This window comes from Nelumbo lutea, chromosome 1, assembly GCF_056320005.1.
Source record: "Nelumbo lutea isolate HS-2025 chromosome 1, American lotus-T2T, whole genome shotgun sequence".
Lineage (NCBI taxonomy): Eukaryota > Viridiplantae > Streptophyta > Magnoliopsida > Proteales > Nelumbonaceae > Nelumbo > Nelumbo lutea.
In genome coordinates, this window is record NC_142684.1 from 80,083,382 (window position 1) to 80,094,188 (window position 10,807).

The 10,807-nt window shown below is 35.1% G+C and overlaps 2 long non-coding RNA genes across 4 annotated transcripts; one reads left to right on the forward strand and one right to left on the reverse strand.

The window, feature by feature from the left end:
* Window positions 1-3,317: 3,317 nt before the first annotated feature.
* LOC148875639 (uncharacterized) lies at window positions 3,318-6,842 on the forward strand. 2 transcript variants are annotated; one of them, XR_016112181.1, is made up of 5 exons: window positions 3,318-3,434; window positions 3,765-3,841; window positions 5,887-5,937; window positions 6,096-6,218; window positions 6,307-6,842. It is a non-coding gene; the product is annotated as an uncharacterized LOC148875639 (long non-coding RNA). The 2 variants fall into 2 exon arrangements; XR_016112180.1 differs by lacking the exon at window positions 3,318-3,434 and having other exon boundaries at window positions 3,728-3,841.
* A 603-nt stretch (window positions 6,843-7,445) lies between these two features.
* Window positions 7,446-9,298, reverse strand: LOC148875640 (uncharacterized). Of its 2 annotated transcripts, none has more exons than XR_016112178.1 (3): window positions 8,971-9,298; window positions 8,741-8,861; window positions 7,446-7,700 (listed from the first exon to the last, which is right to left on the reverse strand). It is a non-coding gene; the product is annotated as an uncharacterized LOC148875640 (long non-coding RNA). The 2 variants fall into 2 exon arrangements; XR_016112179.1 differs by having other exon boundaries at window positions 8,529-8,861; window positions 8,971-9,295.
* Window positions 9,299-10,807: the final 1,509 nt, after the last annotated feature.

Sequence of the window (10,807 nt, forward strand, 5' to 3'; positions counted from 1 at the left end):
ACCAAATAACGTTAAATTACTACTTAAACATTAATAAATACCAAGCTTGATAATTAAACTAACCTGATAGAATCAGTTTCTTTAAGATTGGGCTTGTATGAGTTGCAGACACAATTGGGTTGTAGAGTTCTCTGAAGTTGAAGACTCTTTTGAATGTGAAGAAAGATTCAAACTTCAGTTATATAACATTTAAATGGAACCCAGATTTCCTACTCACTCTCTACCTGCCTTGAATTGCAGTCAAACACCTCTCAATTCATAATAGAGATGTATAGCTGCAATTCAGAGTAGGTAGAGAGTGGTTAAGAAAAGTGAGTAGGAAATCCCGTTTGATTTAAATGGGAAGAAACATGGATTCTTGGGAAATGATTGATTAACCGAATGAAGATTTCTTGAAGTTCTCTGAGTTGTAAAACTCTGTATAGAAAGTTTTTTTCTTTTTTTTTTTTTTTCTCGATTGGACGAATTTGTGTATTGTTCAGAGATGAAAAATCTCTAATTTTCTTTTTTATTTTTTTTTAAGAAAATATTGAGAGTAAGAACTTCCTACTTGACTCTACATTATGATGAGCTCAACTCTGCATGTTAGTAAAATCTGCTATATATATTAGAAATACGGGCTAGCGTGGAAGATAACGACACTAGACAACAGAACCACGTTTTCTATAAGTTTTCGTTTGCATACAATTGATCCATCATCATGGCATTCAGATTAGGAAGTGGAAAGAATTGGGATTTACTGCTGACACGCACCTCACAGAACATTAATTACAACCATGCATGGAAGACATCTCAGACGAATGACATTCCCAATATACAGCTGCAAGTGCAATAAGGTTGGTGGCTAGGCTGGAAAGTGCAAATAAATTGGTGTTAGGAGCAAGTCTGGATTCAAGGTGAGAACCCAAAAGGATCTTTGCGTGTTAATTATCAGTCCGGACTTCCTTCTAACTTCCCTCTACTCCCCTCTCTACTAACCCATTAAAATTATTCCAGCTGTCACTAAGTCCAATCTAGTGTAACGATTGACTAATGCCTTAATTAATCCCTCCGTTAGATATTATTTTAAAGAAATACCTATTTTTATGCATTAATTAAATATTTTTAAAAATAAAAGTATAATAATTTTGGGTGGTCTGTAACTCTTTTTCTGATGCATGAATTTGCTTTGCTAGGTTTAGAGAATTAATTTGCATATAATTAAAAAGAGAATGGGAAATTTACATATAATTAAAATAAATATTTTTATTTCTTTTATAAGCCTAGTAAAGCAAATTCATGCATGGAAAAAGAGTTACAGATAGGGGTGAGCAATAAAAACTGAAAAACCGAACTGACTGAAAAAACCGACTGAAACCGAACCAAAAAATTAGTTAATTGAACAAGTTGATTCATTGTTTTTAAAAAACCGAAGGTACCAGTTTGGTTTCAGTTAACCAATTTAAAAAATCGGCAGTTAATCGAACCGACCGGTAAACATGTTTAGTAAAGTAAATTCACGCATGGAAAAAGATTTACAAATAGGGGTGAGCGAAAAAACTGAAAAACCGAACTGACCAAAAAAACCGACCGAAACCGAACCAAAAAATCGGTTAACTAAACCGATCGGTTCGGTGTTTTTAAAAAACCGAAGGTACCGATTTGGTTTTGGTTAACCAATTTAAAAAACCGGTGGTTAACTGAATTGACCGATATAGATGTTTTTCTATATATTTATATATATTATATGTATATATATGTTATAAATTAATAAATACACATTATATATATATAAATATATTTATAATATATTATATATTATTTACTATTTAAAATATAATATTTTATATATATATTTATATATATTTATAATAAATATTATAGTCAAAAAAACCAAAAAACTGATGATCCAAACCAGTCAACCGGTTAACCGACTGGTTTCAATCGATTCCGGTTACTGATTTTCCAGAAACCATAACTACCGATTCAGTTCACAAAAAAGGCCCACAGTTCGGTTACTCGAACAGTGAACACCCCAAAGTTATAAACCGTCCAAAACTATTATATTTTTATTTTTAGAAATATTTAATTAATGCATAAAAATAGTTATTTCTATAAAATATTATCCAACAGATGAATTAATTAAGGCATTAATCAATCGTTAAACTATATAGGACTTAGTGACAGATAAACTCGGAGATGGCAAATAAGACTTTTAGATGCGCCCGTTTTTTATTTTCGGAGCATATTGTCAGCTTGGAAAAGATGGTTTTGGGTCTGCCTACAAAGCTCAGAAGTATATCAGATACGTGAAGATTTATGCATCCAATTTTTCTTTTATCCAATAAATGAGATACCAGCTAGCTACTTTGGTAGTATCTATGGGTTCACACTTCAGACCCTACATGAAATCCTAACTTCATTCTCAAACTCCACTTCCCAAAAAAAACACTCCAGCCATGATAAAAAGTTGGTTTAAAAAATATATAAACACATGTTTGTGTTTTATTGGATGTTGTTCAGGGTCAGTTACCAGGAGGGCAAGAAATTGCTGTGAAGAGACTGTCAAGGGGTTCTGAACAAGGACTAGAAGAGTTCAAGAATGAAGTTACACTTATTGCCAAACTTCAACATAGGAATCTTGTCAGACATCTCGGCTGTTGCATTCAAGGGGATGAGAAGATGTTGTATGAATACATGTCAAACAAAAGCTTGGACAACTTTCTCTTTGGTATGTCTTATACCTTAAAGATGTACTGTTTAACTTGGTATTACTATTTTCATGCATGAAAATATGTGGTATACACCCTTAGGTTGTATTTGATAGAAAATAAGAAAGATTTTGTTTGGCATCATTTTTTTCTCAAACCAAACACAACCTTGTGGATACCATTGAGCATTAGGTGATGTAATGGAGTTTATTTGGTGCTTTCATAAAGGCCATCAAAGCAGCGAAATAGATGGACGACTTCACTTTTACTACAACATAGCTGTAGTGAAGGCTAAAACTGAGAATCATGACATTAGATATATTGTTGTACCCTCACTAAAACATTAATTCATCTAATTCAAGGTGGGGCCATAACATAGCAATACATGAAAGGTTTGATTTCAAAATGGTTTGACTGATGGATATATAATCAGCATTAACTTGACTACACGTCCTGAGGTCCATAGGTGGAGTATTTGAAAGGATGAAAAAAATGTTCTAAGCCGGTGGTCTTTACGACTGCCGCTATATTGAGAGATAAGGCGGCCACCACATAAACCGGATTTAGCATCTAACGCGGCAGTTTTTGCAAATTGGCATGACGGAGAGAGAGAAAGAGAGAGAGAGAGAGAAAACATTGGAAAGCCAGGCAGTGATAGGGAGATCGAGAGGGGAATACCAACATTGTGTGACTCTGAAAATCTTGAGAAGAAGGCATACCAGCGATTTGGAGATCTCCAAGAAGGTAATAAACCTTCGATTATTTTTGGGATCGATAGTGGTTAATAGGGTTTTGGATAGGAGGTCAAAGGTAAAAGGGGTTCTAAATAGGAGGCTGAAGTGTTATGGATGTAGATAATACTTTATTTTTATTTTTTTCATTCTTCTAAATGGAGATTAGAAAATATGTGCGAAAAGCCTTTGACATCCTATTTTTTCTTTTTTTTTTTCTATCTTTTTCATTCTTTGTTTTTTCTTCCTTTTTCATAAGAAATTGATTATGGCATACTTCTGATTATTTCGGAATATGTTTCTCATTTGGACGATGGTGATGAAACCAAGCTTCGGATTTTAGGGAATATTACTGCTATTGGTGATGAAAGTAGCAATGGTACTTTCTTCAGGGCTGTTCTCTTGGCTCGTCGAGGAAAGGTAAGAATTTATCTTATAACTTTTGTTTTTCCAATATGATGAAGCAAGGGAGTTTGTAGAGAGCTAGAAAGTGTTTGGCAACAAAACTCGCTGCACTGGTGAGCAAATTGGTCCTCGCTATATTCACTTTCTTCAACATTTTGAAAATCCCTCCTAATTGCAATTTTCAGTCATTTAGTATATCAGATAGAAGCTTCCTTGAAATTTTTTTTTGGTCAATGCAAATCTATTTTCTATTTTACCATTCACCATCTCCAAGGCACCTTTATCTAATGGGTAAAAGTTGAGTTGAAAACGTGCACTACTCAACAATTATTATCACATCTCACCCAGTTGCAAGTATAGAAAAAACCTGTATTGAAACTCAAAACTGTTAATTTGTATAGTGCATTACCGTATAGCTCCCTACATTAATAGTATGACTGAAGGTTTGCAGGAACAAGTTACATATGATTATACTAGACTTAATTTAATTCTTCTATTTAATGGAAGTGAAAAGTTGGATATTCAACTACTTTCGTGTTTTTCTCCAAATTTCTTTTCTTTCTTTCTTTCTTTCTTTCTTTTTTATTTTGTTTTGTTTTTGTGTTTTATTTTGGCCAGTAAAGTATGAGAGGGTTTATTGGCTCATTAAAAGGGTCAATGATGCAACTTTTAGGCATTTTCATAAATGAACATGGTATATTCTCATACAACGAAAAATTTATCTTGGGTGGATGGCTACCAATACAAAACATGCCGTCTAATGTTGGGGAATTTAAACTTTGAAGAAATGGTATATTTTCAAGTTTGAATGCTTAATTACAAGAAAGAATGCAATCTTTTCCATTGTTTAATCTGTCCTTTTACAGTCTCCCTTTTTTAGCATATTTGGATGCCTTCGTTTCTTTTCTCAAGTTCGCTAGTTTACTATGAAAAGAGAAAGAAGAATACATGTGGCTGTTTGGTGCAACAAGTGCTTTTATAGCTCTCTGATGCATTGTAATCTTGGGGGTTAAGAGGCTTCTGGTTTATAGTGTAGAAAATAATTAAACAAAATAGTACTCAAGGATATAGCAATTGACCTAAAGTTCAACCCCATCCATTAAGGAGCTCACAATCTCCTAAATAATTTATTTACTAAATAAAGCAATAGATCATTTAGTTCAGCAATTTAAGTTATCAAATGGCCTTTTTTTTTGCTAAATTTCTTATGCTGTTTGTTTGAAGTAGTCTTTTTCTTATTTTTTTCTTTGGGTAGCTAGTAAAGTGCCTTGTTTTGAGAGCTGCTTTAATCCTACATCATCATCATCCTTGCCTTATACCAACTATATGGGATTGGCTACATGAATCCTGTTTTACCAATCTGTTAGATTATCAATGTTTAAATCATTTCTTCCTACTTCTACCCATGTCCTTTTTGGTCTACCCCATCCTCTTCTAATCCCTTCAATGTGTAACAAATCAATTCTTCTAACTGGTGTAGTTGGTGGTTGTATTCATCAAACTAATCATTCAACCAAAATACCAAATCAAGTATCTTATTGTTGAAGCAGAGAAATTGTAGTTGTGATTAGTGCATCATTATGTTTATTTGTTTTCTATTTCTATTTTTCTTTCTTGTAAGTCATGGTGTTGTTTGAGTACATGTTTGTTATTGTCAACTAATATATGTGTCTTTGTGACTACATGGTTGGCTTTGGGTTTTCCTAATAGTTCCTCTTTGTTGAATAAGGTTTCTCAGCTGCATCTTGCACCTTTTGCATCAGCATTCTGCTCATTCCTTCAATTCCTTCTCATACTTAAACTATACATGTTTGGCAAGCACTTTTAGTTGTTCAAAAACTTGTGCTCCCTCCTACAGGGGACACTGAATCTTGGTTAAACTTTTCTTCTCTTTTCTGAAAAAGCGGCCGAATAAGTCAGGCTCGATCAATTTTAGTTAAACTGGACATATCTACTTACACATAAAAATGTTGCATTCAAATGTTGGTTTTAGCTCCTATTTTTTGCTTGTGTTCTTGAATGAACCCCCTCATGTCATGTTGGCATACTTGAAACACCAGTAATCTCTTGGGGAGGATTCTAAGAGAAAGGAAGCTTTTGCAAGGTTGTAGGTATGTAATGCATTTCTTCTCTTCTGAGGCATCTAAAATTCCACTTTCTGCTTTTTTTTCTGATTTTTCATTGACAAAGTACATTTGGTGCATCATCACAATCTGCTTGTCACAAGACCTTGCTGTAGAACTTTCTAATGCAAAATACATTCCAACAGCAATTGCAAATGGGGTGATTAGTGCTTCAAGTCCAAGTGTTCCTCATCTTGTACCTGTCTATCTAAAACTTGGAACTTGGCAATGGGCACTTTCTCTTGGATTAGATGATGATTCTATACCAGGTAATCAACACTTTGTTCCCCACTAGTCTTGATTCCTTTTTCCCTCTGCACTCTTTTCTTTCTAATTCTAGGATTTCTTGATGTTCAGAAATCCTTATGGCATTTACTCATTGTGCAAAAGATTGGGCGAAGGCATGACACACATGAGCACTATTCAATACAGCAGTGATGTCGCACTATACTTTAAGAGGATTCCCTACTATTGCAGGGTAATATGTTGTAGCAGCTGCTATTGGATAACTTCATTCTATAGCATATGCTACCACTGCTAAAGGAGTGGATGACAACCTACAAGTATCCGTTTTTCCTGGTTTAGGAGCTATGTTTGTAACTTAGCTTAGGTTGAGGCTTTCCAGTTTATCTTAATTGGAGCCGAGGATGCTAGCAATTGAATTGTCATACATGTGACTTACACCTTTTGCTGATGAGTTACTTGCTCCCTAAAAGCACTTCAAAACTGCTACAGATACAGTATGTAAAGCAGGTTACATAACCAATCAAGACTGAATGCACGAGTGTGTTCTACGAGTTACTTGTAAGGATGGCGAGCATGTTCACTCTTGATTGGGTTACATAGCCTATTTGTACATATCTTGTTTGTAGTATTGTATTCTGCATGGCTCATGATTATGCTTTATTTATGGGCTATAGTTCGTGGAATTAAACAACCTTCTATTGTTAAGGGTTTTGATGTGATGACAATAATTGGCTCAACTCAACTTTAATCCTAACTGTTTGATCTAATGTATAATTCTTCTATGAATTGTCTTGATTAAGAGAACACACACTCAGGGTCCGTTTGGTTCATAGTCGGAATCGGAATCAGAATTCTTTGAAATCGGAATCGGAATGGTCCATTCCTGGAATCTGTTTGGTTCAGTCAGGAATCGGAATTGGATTCTGATTCTTACTGTTTGGTTCAACTAAAAGCTGGAATCGGAATCAGCCAAAGTTTTCAATTCTGCCCCTGTTAAAAGAACCTCAAAAACATCATCAAAAACTGTTTTTCACAGTTTGGAGACACTACTGAAGTTAATGCATTCATGTCTTCTGTAATCAGAATTGATCAAGGAGGTCTGTCCAAGGAGCTTTCCTGTAAAAAATAATTTATGCACTCATATTCTACTTGTCCAATGCTGGACTAACTTGCCTGGGCATACTAGTATGGATTTCTTTATGTAAAGGTGTTATCTATTTTTCTCTCATATTTAAAAGCTTCCATCCTTATTTTCTGTTTGCAATTTTATATGAATTGATCAAAGATAAGAATGCCAATCTTCAAAAGGATGTAAACTGGTAAAGAGCCACCTAACATATATCTTGTTTTCATAAATATGTTGTGAAGAACCAAAAGTATGTTGTTGAATTTTGAAGAATGTTACCCCAGACAACTCTGCTAACTGTGTCCTTAATCTTGAAGGTGAATAAGCTTGGCATTGGGTCTACAATTGAATGACCAAACTGAGAGGCAAGAGTGCAATCCTGTAACAATAACAAAATCCACAATTTGATCTTATCAATTTGCAGCACTAAAACGGTAAAACCAAGTTCTGAAATTATCAGAAATCATGTACAAAAATTACAAAGAGCACTTTCAGCCTTATCAATAACAAAGATACATTTTTGTAAGAAAATAAAGAAAAAAAAAAAACTACAAAGAAACATGATATTTGCATAGCAAGTTTTTTATAACTGATACTTAACAAAAGGCCACTCCAAATTAGTAGTTCTACAAGTCCTTGAATGAAAAGAAAAAACATTGATAACTGTGATGTTTTTATTGTTCACAAGTTTTATTGGATGATCTTTTCTTCTTTTCCAATTCATAGAATGGTAATGCAACTTAATAAAGCCTTATCCCAACCATACAGACTTGCCTTCCCAAATCCCGTTTTGCCATTCCATTTTCTAAATGGCCATATCAACTATTAGATTATGAACCTTAGATCAGCCCATGTTTTTTTATTCTCCTGCCTATTCTTCTAATCCTTTCATCTTGGGCACCTACTATTCAGCCACATCACACATCCACCACATCGCCAATCAAAACACAGAAGATACAATATAAAAAAAATGCGAATGCTAATAGTAATGCTTTATGCATGACCTTTGATTTATGCACTCTTCAACATGGACAGCTTGACCTAGAAAAATACACATAAATGAGTGAAACTTGGAGCCTGATGCACTATAGATAGATAGATAGATAGAGAAACCTGTACTCCATTTCCCATAAGCCCTGAACAAAGAAATAAATCCATATTTTAGGCAAAATCTTGAATAGGGGCGAGAAAAGGAATCATCTTCCACCTTTAAAGCACCTATCTATTACTAAAAGCACAGTAACGGATAGAAAAGCAAGGCATGTTCTGCTGCAGTTTCTAAAGGCCGCGAAACAAAACCAAAACCCCAAAAAGCTGAAGCTTGAAGATGATTGCCAAGTTTTCCTCCTTCAAAGGAATCCCCCTGAACCCCTCTCACAAAAGAAATTGCATACTTGCCAGAAACCAATGGGTCTTCACCTGGCGTCTCTTGCCCTCTCTCCCATCTGGGGTCCCTGAATATATTGATGTTCGGAGACCAAAACGGCATTCCTTTGGCTTGCCCGACATTGTGTACAGCTCGAGCTTCGGTACCAATAGCCTTCAAAGTAAAAGTAAATTGAAGAATCAAACAATGCGCGGGGGATACAGATTCAAATGATTTTGCCCTTTTCTCATGAGCAGAGATGTTAGAGTGAATACTCGCTTACCTGTCCAATGCGATACCAGAGATGTTCATCAAATGATGCGGTAGTGAGGATGACCTGAGGAAAGCTCGTAGCACGTTGAATCGGATGCCAGGTCCGGCATCGGAGACGCCGTGCAACGATTCCGACCACCATTGAGTAGAGATGTTTTGCAGAAGGGGAGGGAGCTGGTTGAGGGGTTTACAGAAGGGGAGAGATAAAAGGAGAGAGATCCATCATGACCTGGCCGGAGTAATACGGGTCGGATCTTCAGAGTCCAATCGCCGAACTGTAGAAGGTTTGAAGGAGGGAGTGTCGAGAGAGAGAGAGAGAGGAGAAAGAGGGAATCGGGGGGTTTTCCGTCATTTTCCTTTTTATTGATTTAACCAACTGGAATGGGAATCCGATTTCGGGGGGGGGGGGGGGGGGGGGGGGGGGGGGTCGGGAACGACCATTCCGTAAAATGGGGGATTGCCATTCCGCCTGGAATGGGAATCGGATTCCGATTCTGCCCAACCAAATATCTGAAACCAAACAGGCCCTTAGTTGTTTTCTTAGCTTTTAGAGCATTTTCTATAGATCTTCCTTCTATCCATTTGTTGCCCTTCAACTTATTTATTGGTTCTAGTGTACTGGTGGTTGTAACAGATTTAGTTAATTCCATTCACCATATATAATTGAAATAAAAATCAATGGATATGTAATAGTAAAATGTTGGGCTGAATTCATAGTGGGGTTAGGAGACTCTAATAGGGCTGAATTATTAACAGCTATACAAGGTATTTAGATGTCAAATCAACTAGGTGTGGAGAAAGTATTAACAGCTATACAAGGTATTTAGAATCTACTAATTAAAGGAGACCTCTATACAAGGTATCCAGACTCAGTTGTACGATGCTACATGGATTTCTTAAAGAAAGTATTAAAGGTTGCAAGATAAAAAGTTAATCCTTCTTTAAGCAGAGATCTAAGGCACAGAGGTCCCTCTTGCAAATATTCCTCACAATGATCCTTATAGTTGCTAGAAGTTCAGCTCCCAATAAGTTACCAATTTCAATTGGGACTAAATAGCTCATTAAGATGTAAACATCATTGCCCCTTATGGCTCCCCCTATGATTGATTGACCCAGGCTTCCTAAGAGAAATACCGCCTTGTACTTGGCTAGGGTTGGATGGTAATAGGAAGCAGCTTCTTCAAAATTCCATATCAAAGTTTCGAGAATTTTATATAATATATTTGATCCTATTAACATAATTTCTCTTTGCAAGGTTTGCATGTAGACAACATTCTTGTTTTTTCTCCTTGCCAATTCAATAACAGCACTGTGACCATTAGATTTGGAAGGATTGCATGAGAACTTTTTGGCGTGTTAATATAGAGTTGTTCTGTTTGATTTGCATTGAAAGAAATTATGAATTTAGCACATCTATTGAATGAAAATTGTTGCTAAGGTGAGTGAATTCAAGGTACCCAAAGGAATATAAGTGTCATTATTGATGGCTTTAAAGTCCTTGTACTATGAGGGAAACGCATGAGTGGGCTCATTTTAATATTATCTATTTTTATACTTTTTTTCTCTTAATATCTTATTTATTTTACATTTTCTAACAATTTATATGTTATGATTTTTAGGTTTGACCATTATGTTAAGTGGATTTTAATAGGAAGATATGCTATATTATTTGACAAATTAATTTTTTTTAAAGTCCTTGTATTTTTATATCAAATGATATTGTATTTGAACAATTCATTTGGAAATAGTAATAATTAGTTTTTTAATTTAGTACATTAATTTTGTTTTAAATTACATTTTTATTGAAGTTATTTTTATGTATCAATTGTCATGAGATTTTCACTAAG